Below are 16,513 nucleotides of genomic sequence, written 5' to 3' on the forward strand. Positions count from 1 at the left end.
ATTCGAATCCGCGACCCTCAGATTGCGAGTCGAGCGCCTTAACTACCTGGCCATGCCGGGCAGCCATCCTGTATGAATTGGTTTGGTGTGTTTTAAATTTCGCGCAAAGCTACACGAGGACTATCTGCGCTAGCCGTCCCTAATTTAGCAGTGTAAGACTAGAGGGAAGGCAGCTAGTCATGGGCGGCATGTACCCTTAGGCCATTAAGGAGTGACATTGGGATCTCGCAGCTCTGATCTGATCCCTCTATGTTAAACATGGGTGCTCCTATATCTTTCACGTGCGTTGTGTCCTTATATAACTAGCGAACCACCAGACTGATTTTCACCAAACCTTGTTATACCCTTAAGGCTTCTCCTGGAGAGACACGGAGGGTCGCCCTTTGACTCTGACGCCTCATGTTACCCACTGGAGTCCCCTGGTTTTCCTCGTGCGTTGAATGGGTACGGCTGTTAGCTTGTACTAAATACATAATACATTTATGAGAGTAAAATGGCTTTTAGAAGGGATTAGGTGTATTATCTACTTAAAATGTCCTGATGGAGATTGTTTTCAGTTTCGTCAGTAAACGTATTTTAATTTGGCGAGTGTTTTCTTTTACTTGTTTTCTTCTATATATATTTGACGTCAAGTGCCCAAATAAACCTGTATGTTAGTTAAAATATGAATAAGTGAGAAACTTATGCCAATTCATAAAGCAAATAGTGATAAATGGATTTGCAATTTAATAAAATGAAGAAATAAGAGAATGAATAAGTTGAATCCACAGTTTTCCTTTTTTACTGTCCATTCGGTTTCAAATTCTCTATAATTTCATGTATTCCTTTTGATGAATGATTCATATTTTATAACTAGTGTTGAATGATTAATTAAATATTCAATTAGATATTGATTAATATTAGTAAATTAAATTAGAATCCTCCACTATAACTTAATAGCCTAATTTGGATGTGATTATTTCTGAGCGTGCCCTATCTTAGTGGTTGAGAGGTAAGTTTGAGAGCTAATTATGTTAAAACGTTGGGATCAATCCATCCAGTGGGCATAGCGCAGATAGCCCATTGTGTAGCTTTGCGTTTAACTGCATAAAAATAAACATTTCTGAGCATAACGTAACGTGACTTCACATTTTCACGGACAACAGCATATAACAGCATCATACGAGCTATTCCACAGGAGGTATGTCTCTTCTTGTGCTGTCTTGATTCAACACTAGCATGAAAAAAAAACTCCTTATGCCTGCATTGATGAAGAGATGAAATATTAATTAAATTCACACATCATATTTGAAGTCACAGAAACTAATTAACAAAATCGATAACGAATGCGGGAAAACTTAGAAATGTTGAATCGAATCGGATAAGGGATAATCATTCATCACCAGTACAAATGACTGAATTCCGTTAAGATATCAGAATGCGGTTAACTGACAATTTCAGAAGAGTTTCAGGCACAAGTTAAATACTATCGCCAGTGATACGTTACATTTTAAGTTGTCGAGGTGACTTTTATACAACATTTTATCATATGTACAAAAAAATCAAGTTTTGGATACAATATCATGAGATTTCGGGATACCTTTGAAACACAAATATCAATAACAAATTTACATTTAAATCATGCAATCAGCTTATTCTACCAATGTTGTACATTTTATAAACAACCATAATATGAAATTATTTTAGTTAAGTGTTTGCGATATTTTCTTTCTAAAATAATATTATTACACAATCCAGTGATAATTTTGAACTGATAGACTAGATGGAAGGTCGCTAATCAACAGCCCCCCCCCACCGCCAACTCATGGGCTATTCTTGTCTGCCTGAGTAATAAAACTTACAGCGCACCCACAGTACCAAATTCTCTTGTCTGACTGAGTAGTGAAAGTTATAGCGCACCCACAGTACCAAATTCTCTTGTCTGACTGAGTAGTAAAACTTACAGCGCACCCACAGTACCAAATTACTGAGAGAGTTTTGTGTAAACGGAACGCGAACCATGAACCCTCAGATTACAGTCCGTGCACAGTAATAAATAGGTTACACTCTGTCCCTGCAGGCCCGGCATGGCCAGGTGGTTAGGGCACTCGACTCACAATCTGCGGGTCGCGGGTTCGAATCCCCGTCACACCAAACATGCTCGCCTTTTCAGCCGAGGGGGCGTTATAATGTGACGGTCAATCCCACTATTCGTTGGTAAAAGATTAACCCAAGAGTTGGGGGTGGGTGATGATGACTAGCTGCTTTCCCTCTGGTCTTACACTGCTAAATTAGGGACGGCTAGCGCAGATAGCCCTCGTGTAGCTTTGCGCGAAATTCAAAACAAACATAAGAATTATTGTATATCGGTTTTCCATCTGCGTGTTATTCCATAATACGATCATTAGAAAAACAACAACAACTAAATTCCAGGAATAATATTCTGTAAAAACAGTTTTTTTTACAGATTACATCGTTGAAAAATAGCTGCTTGCACTATTCATTAAATTATATATTTGATCATATGTTATAACTGTCACTGTATACTGTAATTACATTTACGTTGTCTGAAGTTTTCTATTGGACACACCCTACGTAAAAGGTTATTGTTCCTGCAATGGTTATTCTTTATCCAATCAGTACGTAGGTAGAACTAACAGAGGTTGATCTTAAATTACTACACGCTGTGATTTAATCATTACAAAGATAAGGTGGGCTGAACATCATCGTGCCTTCTAGAATTGGTAATGTGTAGAGCATAAAACCTCTTAAATAATCAATGCTCTTTGTAGAAAACTGCTCGAAATAGTTCAGTTGGTGGGAATATTACATTAAAAAAAAAAGAATGCTACTCTACAGATATACATGATTAATATTCGGGAGTTTTTCAAGAATATTTGTGTCATTTATTTAATATTCTAATAACAATAAGACATTTTTTTTGGTGGATTTTGCATAAGATGCTTTAGTAAAAGTAAAGGACAAGAGAGCAGTGCCTTTACCAGCAGGACTAAAATAGCGTTGTGTAAAGGTTACGATGGTATTGTGACGTATACTTCTTGTTAGTAAATTACACGAGAGACACGTTAGATTGTTTCAAATTGTATCTATGTTGTAAAAATAAAGGGATGACAATGCCTAGACAAAAATTATTTAAAATATACTCTCCGTCAGATGTCCTAGACTTTCAGGTCAAAACTATTATTAGCGGTTTTCTACTGTCTGGAATATCTTACTAGTCTAACGGAGGCATAGTTTTCAGGTGAAGTGAAACGTTATATTATTAGTGAAGTTAAAATATACTCTCAGTCAGATGTCCTAGACTTTCAGGTCAAAACTATTATTAGCGGTTTTCTACTGTCTGGAATATCTTACTAGTCTAACGGGTGCATAGTTTTCAGGTGAAGTGAAACGTCAGGTAACGAAAAGAGTAGGTCAAAACTATTATTAGCTGTTTTCTACTGTCTGGAATATCTTACTAGTCTAACGGGTCCATAGTTTTCAAGTGAAGTGAAACGTTAGGTAATGAAAAGAGTAGGTCAAAACTATTATTAGCGGTTTTCTACTGTCTGGAATATCTTACTAGTCTAACGGGTGCATAGTTTTCAGGTGAAGTGAAACGTTAGGTAACGAAAAGAGTAGGTCAAAACTATTATTAGCGGTTTTCTACTGTCTGGAATATCTTATTAGTCTAACGGGCATGTTACTGGCACGTATATGTAGCAAAAAATAATCCCAGGAAAAACCGACTAAATTCGCGAGTGTAAAGACCATACTAGAAATAACTTGTTATTTTATTTTCTACTTTACATAAATAATTATATTTCATTTCCTAACAAGTCCTATAACTTACATTTTTAAACCAGTTCGATTAATTCTCTAATAATTCAAAACTGCAGAAATAGTGTTGCATAAATGTGATAAATATTGTAGTTTTTCTTCGTGTAAATTCAGACGTTGTCATTTGAAAATAACTAGTTTCTGTCCTACAGAAATTCTGTTCTCACAAATTAGAAAAACGGTTACCTGAGGTCGAATAAAACTTTGTAACAGAGCACTTGTTTTTTGCTGAAAAAATCTAAAATATTATTTAATGCAAGGTTTCAAAACTTGATTTTTTATTTTAGTGACGACAGATATTTTTAAATTTGGTGATGTATGTTTTCTGAATAAACAGATTAGTTTCGACACAATTTTAAGCAGTAACTTTGCATATATATATATTTTTTTTTACATTATACAAATATTCAAGTCTAAACTAATGGACCTTTTTTTTAGTTACACGTTGAGGTAAACGAGATTTTGAGAAATTTATCGACATTCGTCAAGCCGTCACATGCAAGCCAAACTCTATCATCTCATGCACAGAGTATATCAATCGTAACGTTACTGTAACGTGTTTCTTGAATGATGGTCCCGCCTAATGGACACACCTATAACAATCGATTTTTGTAGGCTGATGTGGCTCGAGACGAAAAGAGCCATGCCTACATTTTCTCATTCTTCCATTTTAAATACTCGACGACGAAATCTATCAACACAGTATCTGTGAATCATCTTTGGGATAGGGCATAAAACACATTATTTAAGCATTAATATATGAAGTTTAATCTTGTACTGTATTAGTTTTTAGTAAGCAAAACACATTCATAAATTACAATGCGTGCAAAAAATTAATTACATCTGTGTGCCACCCTAATAATTCCCACTAGTTTCATGTAAATTATATTCGTTAATGTTTGGAACTAAACAAAGACTGGATGCTTACAACGAATGGTATGAGAGTATTATATATTGTTCTAAAATATTGTTGTCACAGCAACCCCTGAGAAGAAGAATGCGTGTTGGCTTCCCATATTAACTGGGAAATAGTTCACCTTCGGTACAAATCACACCTTGGATTCTATTATTCCCACTTGTCGCTAATTGTTGTATATCGCTGATGGAACATCCTCCTGTTTCTCCTATTAAACTGCTTCTAGTATTGGAATTTCAGAGATTGTCTTATCTGTCTCAGACAAGACGTTCCTAAAATTCCCAGAGAAATTCATTCTGGTTCCACTCTGGTTTTCGGGTCGGCCAAAAGTATTACTTGTGTTCAATGAATGCTAGATGCAGCGTGCGGTATGGAATAGATTATTATAATGTTGTAAGAAGCATGATTCTTCCCCTACAATTCCATCAATGACAGCAGTGTAGCATATATCACATATAGACAAATGATTTATGACCACTTCAAACCAGTCCGAACCAGTTTAAACTGGCCTACACTTTAATACTACTCAGTTTATTCTTCGTGGTTCAAACAACAGTAATATTCAAAGCTTCAGGTTTCTGTCAAACTCAGACCCACCCATCTATAGCAAACGATAAGAAATGAAATTCATCGCTACACATGATATTTTTTATTGCTCTTAATCCTACGTTCAAGCCTTATTTTCAGGGCTGTAATGAGCGGCTTATGGTCTGCAGCTTGTCCGTAAAATCCAGCTGCGTGAAGCTCCCTGCACACAGATAATGTATTGGTCTGTCTGAACTCTTATTAAAGTCCTGGATAGGCGTCGTTGTCCGATGTGTGGCTTCGTTTCATAGCAAACTTCAAGTTCACATGGACGAAGGAGTAAATAATATTGATCAGCTTTGGTTGGCCATTATTCCAAATTAGCAAGTCTATTTTTTCACACTGGATCTGGATATGAGTAAGCACATTAATATGAATTGGGTACTCATATCTGTGAAGGACTGTGAGTGCCGTTTCTTGTGGAATCGTTATTTTCTCTATCTGTCTATAGTAGCTACTAATCTGTATAAACCACAAAACAGCGCACACTACGATGGCTTAGTAGCAAGTGTGATGGCTTACAAAGCTAATATTCGGATTTTGATACTCAACAGATAGCCCATTGTGTAGCTTTATGCTTAACAGACAAAAAAAAAAAACAAAAAAAACAACAACAAAAAACAAACAAAAGCGATAGTGCAACATTTGATCATGCAAACTCAATGGGTACTGGCCCATTACCGCCCAGATTCGCGTTGCTCTAATAAGCTTGACAATATAGTATATAAAGTAGTAGTAAAACGAAGTGGTTATTTTTTTAATACGAATTTCTAAAATATTGAGTTAAAAATTTATTGTAAATAAAAGAAATATTTATTAAATAATATTTAATACTTCAGATATGTTTTTAGCCAATGAGAGCTTGTTTGTTGTTAAGCACAAAGTTTCTCAATGAGTTCTCTGTGATGTGCCCACCAGTGGTATCGAAACCTGGGTTTTAGCATTATAAGCTTTCAGACTAACCAATCAGTGAGAGATTTCACGGAAATAATTTTATATTTCCGCTGAGGAAGTAAGATACATGCATGTAATTGAAATAATTACCGAGCAGTGATTACGCAAGTCTTTGTTACTGAATTTTTACTTAATTTGTATTGCAATAAATTTGAACATTTCGAAAATATGAAACGTAACTTTTCTCCCATACCTATTAGTGTCTTAGAAAACTAAATTACTACTCTGTGTTTGTATTAGAAGCTATAACTGGCATTGTGTTTGAGTACTTAACCAAAGCAAGATTTTGCTCATTGATTACGTCATACGGTATTGAAAGTAACATGTATGTAGAGATTGAGTAAGAGTGTTAAACCTTTTTTGAATATTGAAAACAGCAAATCATGTGACAATCACGGTCGATATAAAGTCATGGAATAGTATGTGTAAAAATATATTTTGACATTTTTGGCGTTCATAGGTAGTGTAAAGCAAACAAAAACTTATTACTTTTTGAGAAGGGTATGTAACAGTAATTTCTAACGTAAAATAGTCACATATTCTGATCATAAAGGTATGGTCAGATAAAAAGTTAAGTTCCTTTTTACTTAATGGTATTGGAAAATCAAGAAATATGGATCAACATGAGGCACCAGAACAATTCAGAAAAACGCCTGCAACAAGTCGTATCCAAGCTCTTTAAGAAAAGTGTGGCGTCTTGTAACATGTGAGAGTCCACAAACACAAAGGTCATCAGTGCGTAACATAACCATGAAAGATCCTCTGTCTGAGAACTAGGCCAATAGGGTATGGCTAAGCCAAAATAAAGCTTTCAGTCATATCTTCTGTTAGAAAAACCGCCACATATTTCAAGCAGCTAGAGAATAAAACGGGTATTCATGGTTTACTATACGAAAACTACCTGTGGATTTTTTGCAATCGGACTGTTGAACGAGCGCTGGGAGACCATCGTCCTCATACACAGATGTAGTACAGAAATCATGGAGAAATAAAGTGGCGCGCTTTGGACATGACACCCTAATGACGCAATCTTTTGCAATGGAAACTACGACGCAGGGATATTGTCAACTTATACGGCCGTCAGACAGAATATGAAAAAAACGTGGCGACATGGACTTTAACGACGTGGCGAGACTCCAAAATTATTTTAATATAACGTACTCAACCCTATGTATTTTTTTTCCATTTCAGAGTGAATTTCTAATTGGATTATTCCTACCACAATTTATAGCTAGAAACAAAAGAACATTGAAAACTTCGATAACGTTTAGAAGAAATACAGAAAAATGTTTTTGGTATTAAAAAAAAAGAAAATTTTCCAGATAATACATGCTCCCAAACAGTTTAGATTTCAGAAAAAGAATTTATAAGTGTAAATCGCTTACACTCGGCAATATTAAGTCAGCAAGATTTATTATCTGTGATATTGTAAAAACTACAAACTCACTCTTGACTGTTTGTATCCACATAATCACCCCATATATTTCAGCTTTGTGACTTGAAACCATGAGGCGATGGTGTATACTGTACAAATTGCAGGTACTTCTAACAGTTTCCAGATAAAATGTAACGCACTGAATGCTGGGTAAAAACTAATTATACAGATTGCAATAAATTCCTTTTGAGATTCTTTATTCTAGGAATTGTGAAGTAATAAATCAATGGACTTGGCATGCTATTAGACATGTATGATGTTCACGTTTAATACGAGTTCTGTGAAAAAGTTTGATATCGAGTTTTAGAATTTAAAATGATAATGTAGTCAAAGTAAGCATTATTCCGAAATGTACCCATTCAAGCATGCAGTTAGTTATGCTTCTTTAATAACAAGGTTGTCATGCATTTTGACATGGGTTAGTCACGCACCATTTTTTGATTTATTACACCTGCATATTGTAAGTTTCCAATGAATCATTGGTGTTATATCACTGATTATCGCTATAGGTTGTTAGGGTTAACTTAGTGAGTATTTCTCTGTGTTCCTAATCTTATCTCACTGAATATTTTTTTATGTTCATATTGTTATATCACTGATTATCTCTATAGGTTGTTAGGGTTAACTTAGTGAGTATCTCTCTGTGTTCCTAATATTATCTCACTGAATATTTTTTTATGTTTATATTGTTATATCACTGATTATCTCTATAGGTTGTTAGGGTTAAATTTAGTGAGTATCTCTCTGTGTTCCTAATCTTATCTCACTGAATATTTTTTTTTATGTTCATATTGTTATATCACTGATTATCTCTAGAGGTTGTTAGCGTTAACTCTGTGTTCCTAGTCTTATCTCACTGAATATTTCTTTAGGTTTCCACTGTTATCTCAATGAGTATGAGTCTAGGTTCCTTGTGTTATGTTACTGAGAATCTCTCTAGGAGATTATTTCTAGACTACTTGTATTAATTGACTGAGTATCTCTAGGTTCCTGATTCTATAGGTTCTTCGTGTTATCTCACTGTGTAACTTTCTTGGTTGCTAATGTAGTTTCACTGAATTTCTCTCTAGGTCCATTGTGTTAACGTACAGAGTATATCTAGGTTCTCAGTGTTATCTCACTGAGGATATCTGTAGGTTTGTAGTGTTATCTCACTGAGAATCTCTATGGGTTCTCAGTGTTATCTCACTGAGGATATCTGTAGCTTTGTAGTGTTATCTCGTTGAGAATCTCTATAGGTTCCTAATGTTATCTTGTTGAGAATCTCTATAGGTTCCTAATGTCATCTCGCTCAGTATCACACTTTAAAATAAGTTCTTAGTGTTAACTATCTCACTATCGCTCTGTTTTCATTTTAACATATTGGACATATATATATATCTCCGCTCTCATTGTCATTTTAGTGCTATTTTTCTAAGTTCTATTCATTTGGATGTCCTGGTATTAAACCACACATTGTTGTTAAATCAGAAAATTGCTTGTAGCTTCCAAATGACGTGTATACGTATAATACTAAAATATTATACCCGCTGGATGTTACCCATTACATTAACCCTTGCATTTTTGGGTAATGCTACTTTTGAAACTTGTCTAGTTATCATGTCTTAGGTTAAGACTTTTGTATTAAGTACAAAAGCATGAAATTTTGTAAATCATCTCAGTGGTTCTTTACTTATTTGCGACTATTTTTCTCGGGATTAATTTAAAGTCCCAGCAGTAACTTAGTTGTTAAAAATTACTTTCATAAATTAAAGTTCATAATGTATTCAACATGCATTAAAAATATCTTTACGAATCCATTGTGTTTTATTACATTCTCGTTTCTTGATATCCGTAATATCTTAAACCTTAAGAAGAAAACTGGAGAAAAGTCGATAGAAATGGCCTTCAGGACAGAAATGAAACATACAAAAAAAACTAATCGGGTAGTATGCAAAAGTATGATGGATGATTTTAAAATCATACCAGAAATACACGTGTAAGTAATTTGATTCGGATTTTGTTATTTTGACATTTATATTCACGATCCATAAAAAACAGTACAGCGAATAATGACATCAGATTTTTTTTCGAATTTTTGAGTTTAAAGCGATTCTCGTATTGTTAACTAGTTCAAAGGTTTGTTAGAATATCATTTGCATAAAAAAGGGATCTTTGATAGAAGATTATCATCTGAACAAAGTTACAATTTTTATGAAAAAGGAATGATACTTCCCATCTTATTTTTTTGTATATTTTTTTAAGGTAATTGCTCAACCTATTGTTTTTCAGCAGAAGATCTAATATCAGAAAAGAAAACAGCTTTGTTGTAAACTTTCTATCATTTCACAGTGTCCCTGGATTTAGCCCATTTTTTTTTTACGTTATACATGTTAGATATCCCTGGTTTCTAGGGATAACAGAATAAAAAAGCGTTAGTGTGCTTTCTTATGCATCAATTGATCAGCTCGTGCTTAGTGAGCATCAGATCTTCTCTTAATGCATTTTTACTGCATTTTAGCGAGTTATGTTGGCACGTGGGGAAGCAGCGTAAAATAAAGGAATTCCTGTTTTCAAGCCACGATAAATTTTTTACGGGTCAACAATTTTGGGAAAACATAAATTACTAAGATAAAAAACGTAATGCACGTGGCCTTAATAATCTTTCAACAAGCACTTGGTTTCAGTGTGTTTTTTTGTGTGTGTTCGTTTTCAACGTAAAATAAGAGTTAGGATAATCTAACCATTGTGTGATTAGAATATCTCTCCATTTTGTCTTTTTTTTATTATTCCGAACACGGAGTCAAGTGCTACTTCAAGTAATTAAAAAAACACTTAATAGACGTGTAACGTTTAAAGATGGAAACATTAAAAAATATTTTACAGGACGAATGTGAAATAGAAAATGGTTGGATATTTTTGCTCGAATTCAAGACAGTCCTTGGTTTGTTGGGTGTATTCGGAACAAAATTCATTTTGTACACTTGGCTAGCAGTCCCAAACGGTGATGAAAACTGATTTTCCGCGAGGCGCCTTCATACACAAGATCTTTCACCGAGGCTACCAAATTTAACTCGCTTATTTTTTTTCCTGCGAAACTAACTTAAGAATTTAGCAGAGTTTTGACTCATGATGTATCCTTGTCAACTGTCACCATGGTGCTATCAAGAAGACCACGTTTAACAGATGGCTTGCAGCTGCTTGCGTCAAGTTTGGTAGAGAGAAGTGGGATTTGGTCGACTAGAGAGTAATTTTCAGGTATACTTTAAACGTAGTTTTACTCCCCTCACTTAAAGATAGGGTATACGGGTGAAATGTATGGACTATTATAGAAGACCTTATACGTGCTTTTTAGTCTGAAAGTGAAACTGTACCTTGGTTTATAGGATTACACACTCAGGACACGAAAAAATGACATAGATATATTACTGGTGTTTCACAGTTTCATGTAGCTTGTTGAATTTCGCGCAAAGCTACTCGAAGGCTATCTTCGACTCTAATGTTCAATTTATAGACAAAGGCAGCTAGCCAAAACCATCTACCGCCAACGCATGGTCTATCCAAATAATGGGAATTGACTGTCGCTGTTATAACGCATCGAAGACCCCAGAGGGCGAAACTCAATTTGTTTTTAGTTTGAAGAAGATATTAAATTAATAAAAATAAATATTCAGATTATAATTGTGATAACATGAACTTTTGCTTTTATAGTTATAAACAACTAATATAATAGCGTTTGCATTTATCAACGAAATATGCGTAAAATTGTGAATAAACCTATTCATAATTCAGAGTTAAAAAAACAGTTATTCAACTGAAACACTTCTGTTACACTTGATTTTAAAAAAAAAGTGTTTTTAAAAACTAGTTCTTTCAATGGTTTGTTAGTTTTAGAACAAAGTACTCTACCCAACACAGGGAATCGGTCCTCGGATTCTTGCGTCGTAAGTCCATAACTTTACCACTGGCCCATTGGGGGAAACTGTTTTTAGGGGTGTTCTGGCAGATGTTTAATAATTCATAATACATCAAACAAAGCGATAGTAAAACACGTTATGAATTATATTTACTTTTATACAGTAATAATAGAAACACATAAAACATGAATTCATTATATATCTATATAAGTTTACTAAAGTATAATTCACATTTAGAGACTGTTATTAAACAAATTAAGTTGACATTTCCATATTTTACCTTGCTGCCTTTGTTTATTAAAACATAGAAGTACTTTCGAAACACAGTAAAACCGAAAATACAGAGACCTTATCTTCTGTATTTTTAAGTACATGTGTTATCAAACACTGTATTTTTAGAGCTCGTGTCTGTTGAATGCTCATTTATTCAACACAAAACACTCAAGAAAGAAAGGAGTGACAGCTTGCACAAAATACGTCGTCATAATCTTTTGCACTGCATAGCTGCCGTCAGGACAAGTAAGATAAGGCAGACTTTTTTGTGAATCCCTGCGTGTTGGATCTGGTCAAATGTTGTATCTATAGTTTCGAAATAAACAACGATGGTCAGTTCCAATCACGTTTTACTGTAGCCTTACCTTAAAAATCACTGATTCTTAAAGGTTTATTGTATTATTGATCAATGCTGAGAAAAGGATATCTAAAAACGTTCAGTTTCTGGAAAAAGAGATAAAAACGTGATGGACGAAAGAAAAGCGTGCGTGAATGTTCGCTCGTCGTTCCAAAACAACAGAAATTTTGGGTGACATTTCCACCATAAGAAAATTTACGTTGTTTTCATAAAAGAAAACAATCAGACTTACTGGTGGTAAACTTTATAACAATCTATCTTGTAAGATTTACGTTGTTTTGTAAGTAAAAGAAATACTTATAGCGACTTTTTAACACTACATATTATGACATTTACGTTGCCTTGGAAAGAAACGAGAACTATCAGGTGATCTATGTAACAATGAATCGTGGTGAAGTTGGATCCCCATCTAATTTCGGAAAAACTACCATTGTTGTATATCCCTCAGCGTTATAATGAACTATGTAACCACTGTAACTTTATAACAATCTATCTTGTAAGATTTACGTTGTTTTGTAAGTAAAAGAAATACTTATAGCGGCTTTTTAACACTACATATTATGACATTTACGTTGCCTTGGAAAGAAACGAGAACTATCAGGTGATCTATGTAACAATGAATCGTGGTGAAGTTGGATCCCCATCTAATTTCGGAAAAACTACCATTGTTGTATATCCCTCAGCGTTATAATGAACTATGTAACCACTGTTGTTAATATTGTTGAAAACAGTATGTCTTTCTTTTCACTACTGGTACCTTTACGTATTTTTATTGCACTTTTAATGTTTATTATACTAAGAAAAAAAAATATAAGCACAACTTCCCATCCCTTGTTAAAAACGAGTTTTTATTTCACCCGTCTAACGGAAGGGTACTCCAGCTAGTACATAATATCATAGTAAGACTATCATGAGTACAGATATGTTGGATTTACATATTTCGTCAATTCAATGGGCAACATGTATCGTACTCTTAACTCTAAAGCACCCCTTAAACTGATAGGTACAAAAGTGCATAAGGAGGTGTTAACTAATCGGATTTTTTTTTTTCATTCTCAAATGTAAATGTATTTTTACTCGAAGAAGCGCAAAGGTAGAGCAGCTCCAGAATGGGCTTTAGAGGAACGGAAATTGGATTGAACTCACGATTTTATAGCATTGCACGCGAATTCAGATTTTGGTCGTTTTCTGGATCTCGTGTTTGACCTTTGGAAGACAAATTCGATGACGAGGAACCCACTTTGAGACTAATAATGGTTGGAGACGGCTTGAATGGGTAATGAAGATGATGATGACAAAACCTTGTCGAAACGTTGTACATTTGTTGTTATGTTAAACTTGTATTAAAGTTTTGCTTCATTACCCATTCAAGCCGTCTCCAACCATTATTTGGAAGACAAAGTAAGACGACATATCAAACTGTATTGAAATTCATGTTTATTGTGCAAGAAAAGGTGGCGACTGGGAACTTTCTTTACATGATTCTTGAAATAATAGCAATGTAATTTAGGGTGATTATGAAGAAAGTTTCACTGTTCATATCTCGGTACGACATGGGAAAGTGAAGTTGAATATGGCTGTTAAAGGTATAATGCAGGTGCAAATACCACAGTAGTTACATGTTGCCACCAGAGTGTGGTTTCTTTTGCATATTTCCCATGAGCCTGTCGATCGCGGTGCAGCTCATTTAACCAACATGAAACTGATAAATGTGCAGAGAGGTGAACTAGTGAAATGTTATTAAACCATAGGGTGCAATTCTGAGGCAGCTCTCTGGGAAAACTGTAGAGAACCTTGTTCCTGTGTAGAGGACCTTGTTCCAGTGTTCCTGTGGTAAACTTCAAGTACAGGCAGATCTACAAAAAAACTTTTGCTGAGATAAGTCAGTACTAGTACGCATGGGTTCAGCAGTGTATGCTCTGTTGCCTGGTGTCTGGATTTGCTTTTTTCAACTATTCGTAAGGATATTCAGTTATATATACGAATGTTTCCTTTCAAGCTGCTTTAGGATAAAGCACTGTAGTAAACAGATTTAACTCGACATGTTTATTTTACGTTGCAGTTCTTGGCAGTCGATAACCAATGGCTACCAATATTTTCTGGAGTGATGATGCACTATTTACCTTTCTGGAAGTGTGAACATGCTCGTCTACGTTATCTGTTGGAAACTAATCTATATCTGACGTTTTTTCCATGATGTCAAGGTGACAGTGTAGTGTGATTTGACAACTAACTTTATTATTGAACCTTATTTTTTTTGGAAGAACCATCGGCTCAAACATGGACTGCAAACATGCGAATTAAACGTTGCACGGTGTCATGCAACGCTCACAACCAATGCGATTCCTATGCTGCAACAAAAATGTTATGAACACTACGGTATTCATACAGGATGGCCAGGTGGTGAGGGCGCTCGACTCGCAATCTGAGGGTCGCGAGTTCGAATCTCCGTCACATCAAACATGCTCGCCCTTTTAGCCGTGGGGTGTTATAATGTGACGGTCTATCCCACTATTCGTTGGTAAAAGAGTATCAACCTAATGCCACATTGTCTTCTCATTTACGTTTAGTCTTAACCTAATGCTCAATAAATTTCACGTTCAGTCTCAACGTAATGCCACATTATCTTCTCGTTTACGTTTAGTCTTAACCTAATGCTCAATAAATTTCACGTTCAGTCTCAACTTAATGCCACATTGTCTTCTCATTTACGTTTAGTCTTAACCTAATGCTCAATAAATGCCCCATTGTCTTCTCGTTTACGTTTAGTCTTAACCTAATGCTCAATAAATTTCACGTTCAGTCTCAACTTAATGCCACATTGTTTTCTCGTTTATTCCAATTGAATATTTTCATTGCAGTTTTTATTTTATCTTTTCATAAACGTAAAGTTGTTTTCATATCTGTAGCTCAGTCCCGTTGTTAAAAAAAGTGAAGAAATACGGTAAGTTTTGATGTTAAGCGTAAAAGCTACACAACAAACTGTCTGTGTTCTACCCAACACTGGTATCAGAACTTAATTTTTAGCGTTGTAAGCCTTCAAAATCACCACTGAGTTACTGGTGGACGAATAAATATGACAACATATTTTATATCTCCTTCAGATAGCCTCCTGCTTGTGTGCTCGCGAATGAACAGAGAGAATTATTACATTTCCTTTACGTATGATATTCATATTTATAAATCTCGAGAAAGAAGGTGAGAAAAATGAATATACTTTTTTGCACGATTCAGGCATATGTTGAAATCAGAAATATTATTTCAAAATAAAAATGTGGCATTTGGTAAAAAAAAAAAAATCCTTAAGTAAAGGCAATTTACTAAACCGTAAAAATTCACTTGTCGTTTTACTTTAAAATAAAAGGGTTGCCTGTATGGGTTAATCTGATTTTAGCCTTGTAAGTCCGTAAAATTACTGTTGACCCACCGGAAGACTTTTACGTTTATGCATTGCATGAACCTATTTCATTTATAGCAAGATTTAATGCTGGTCGTCTCGTGTTATAATATTATTTTTTTATATTGCGTTACGTTTCATGTCGAAAATACTTTTTCTCGCTCGAATGCTTACAATTCGGCTGCTGTAACCAAGGTTAATAGAGATGTGTCTAATCTAGTGTTGCAAAGCCATGCGACTAATTAAACTAGGCTATATTCAGATAAAAGTAATTTCACATCGTGTTGTCTCCACGGGATATTTCCAATGACGAAAGGTTGAAAAAACAGACCTCGGATTAGCTGTGCTTTCCCTTCAAATTATGGCTGCATAAAAATAGGTATATAATGTAATAGCATGTCCTATAGCTATACGTTGATAATTCACCAAGCTCTGACCACTTTATATAACGTTATCGGTTTCAGATCTACGATTTCATGTTGTCTTATCACATCCTAGTTACGTCGTGATATATATATTTAAACCATTATTTAAAAACAGTCTGTGTGTGTGTGTGAGTTTGTCTGCTGGACCGATTGGCAACGAAACCTGACTGAACGTGAAATTTATTGAGCATTAGGTTAAGACTAAACGTAAACGAGAAGATAATGTGGCATTAAGTTAAGACTGAACGTGAAATTTATTGAGCATTAGGTTAAGACTAAACGTAAACGAGAAGACAGTGTGGCATTAAGTTAAGACTGAACGTGAAATTTATTGAGCATTAGGTTAAGACTAAACGTAAACGAGAAGACAGTGTGGCATTAAGTTAAGACTGAACGTGAAATTTATTGAGCATTAGGTTAAGACTAAACGTAAACGAGAAGACAGTGTGGCATTA

Source organism: Limulus polyphemus, unplaced genomic scaffold (genome assembly GCF_000517525.1).
Source record: "Limulus polyphemus unplaced genomic scaffold, Limulus_polyphemus-2.1.2 Scaffold1374, whole genome shotgun sequence".
Classification (NCBI taxonomy): domain Eukaryota; kingdom Metazoa; phylum Arthropoda; class Merostomata; order Xiphosura; family Limulidae; genus Limulus; species Limulus polyphemus.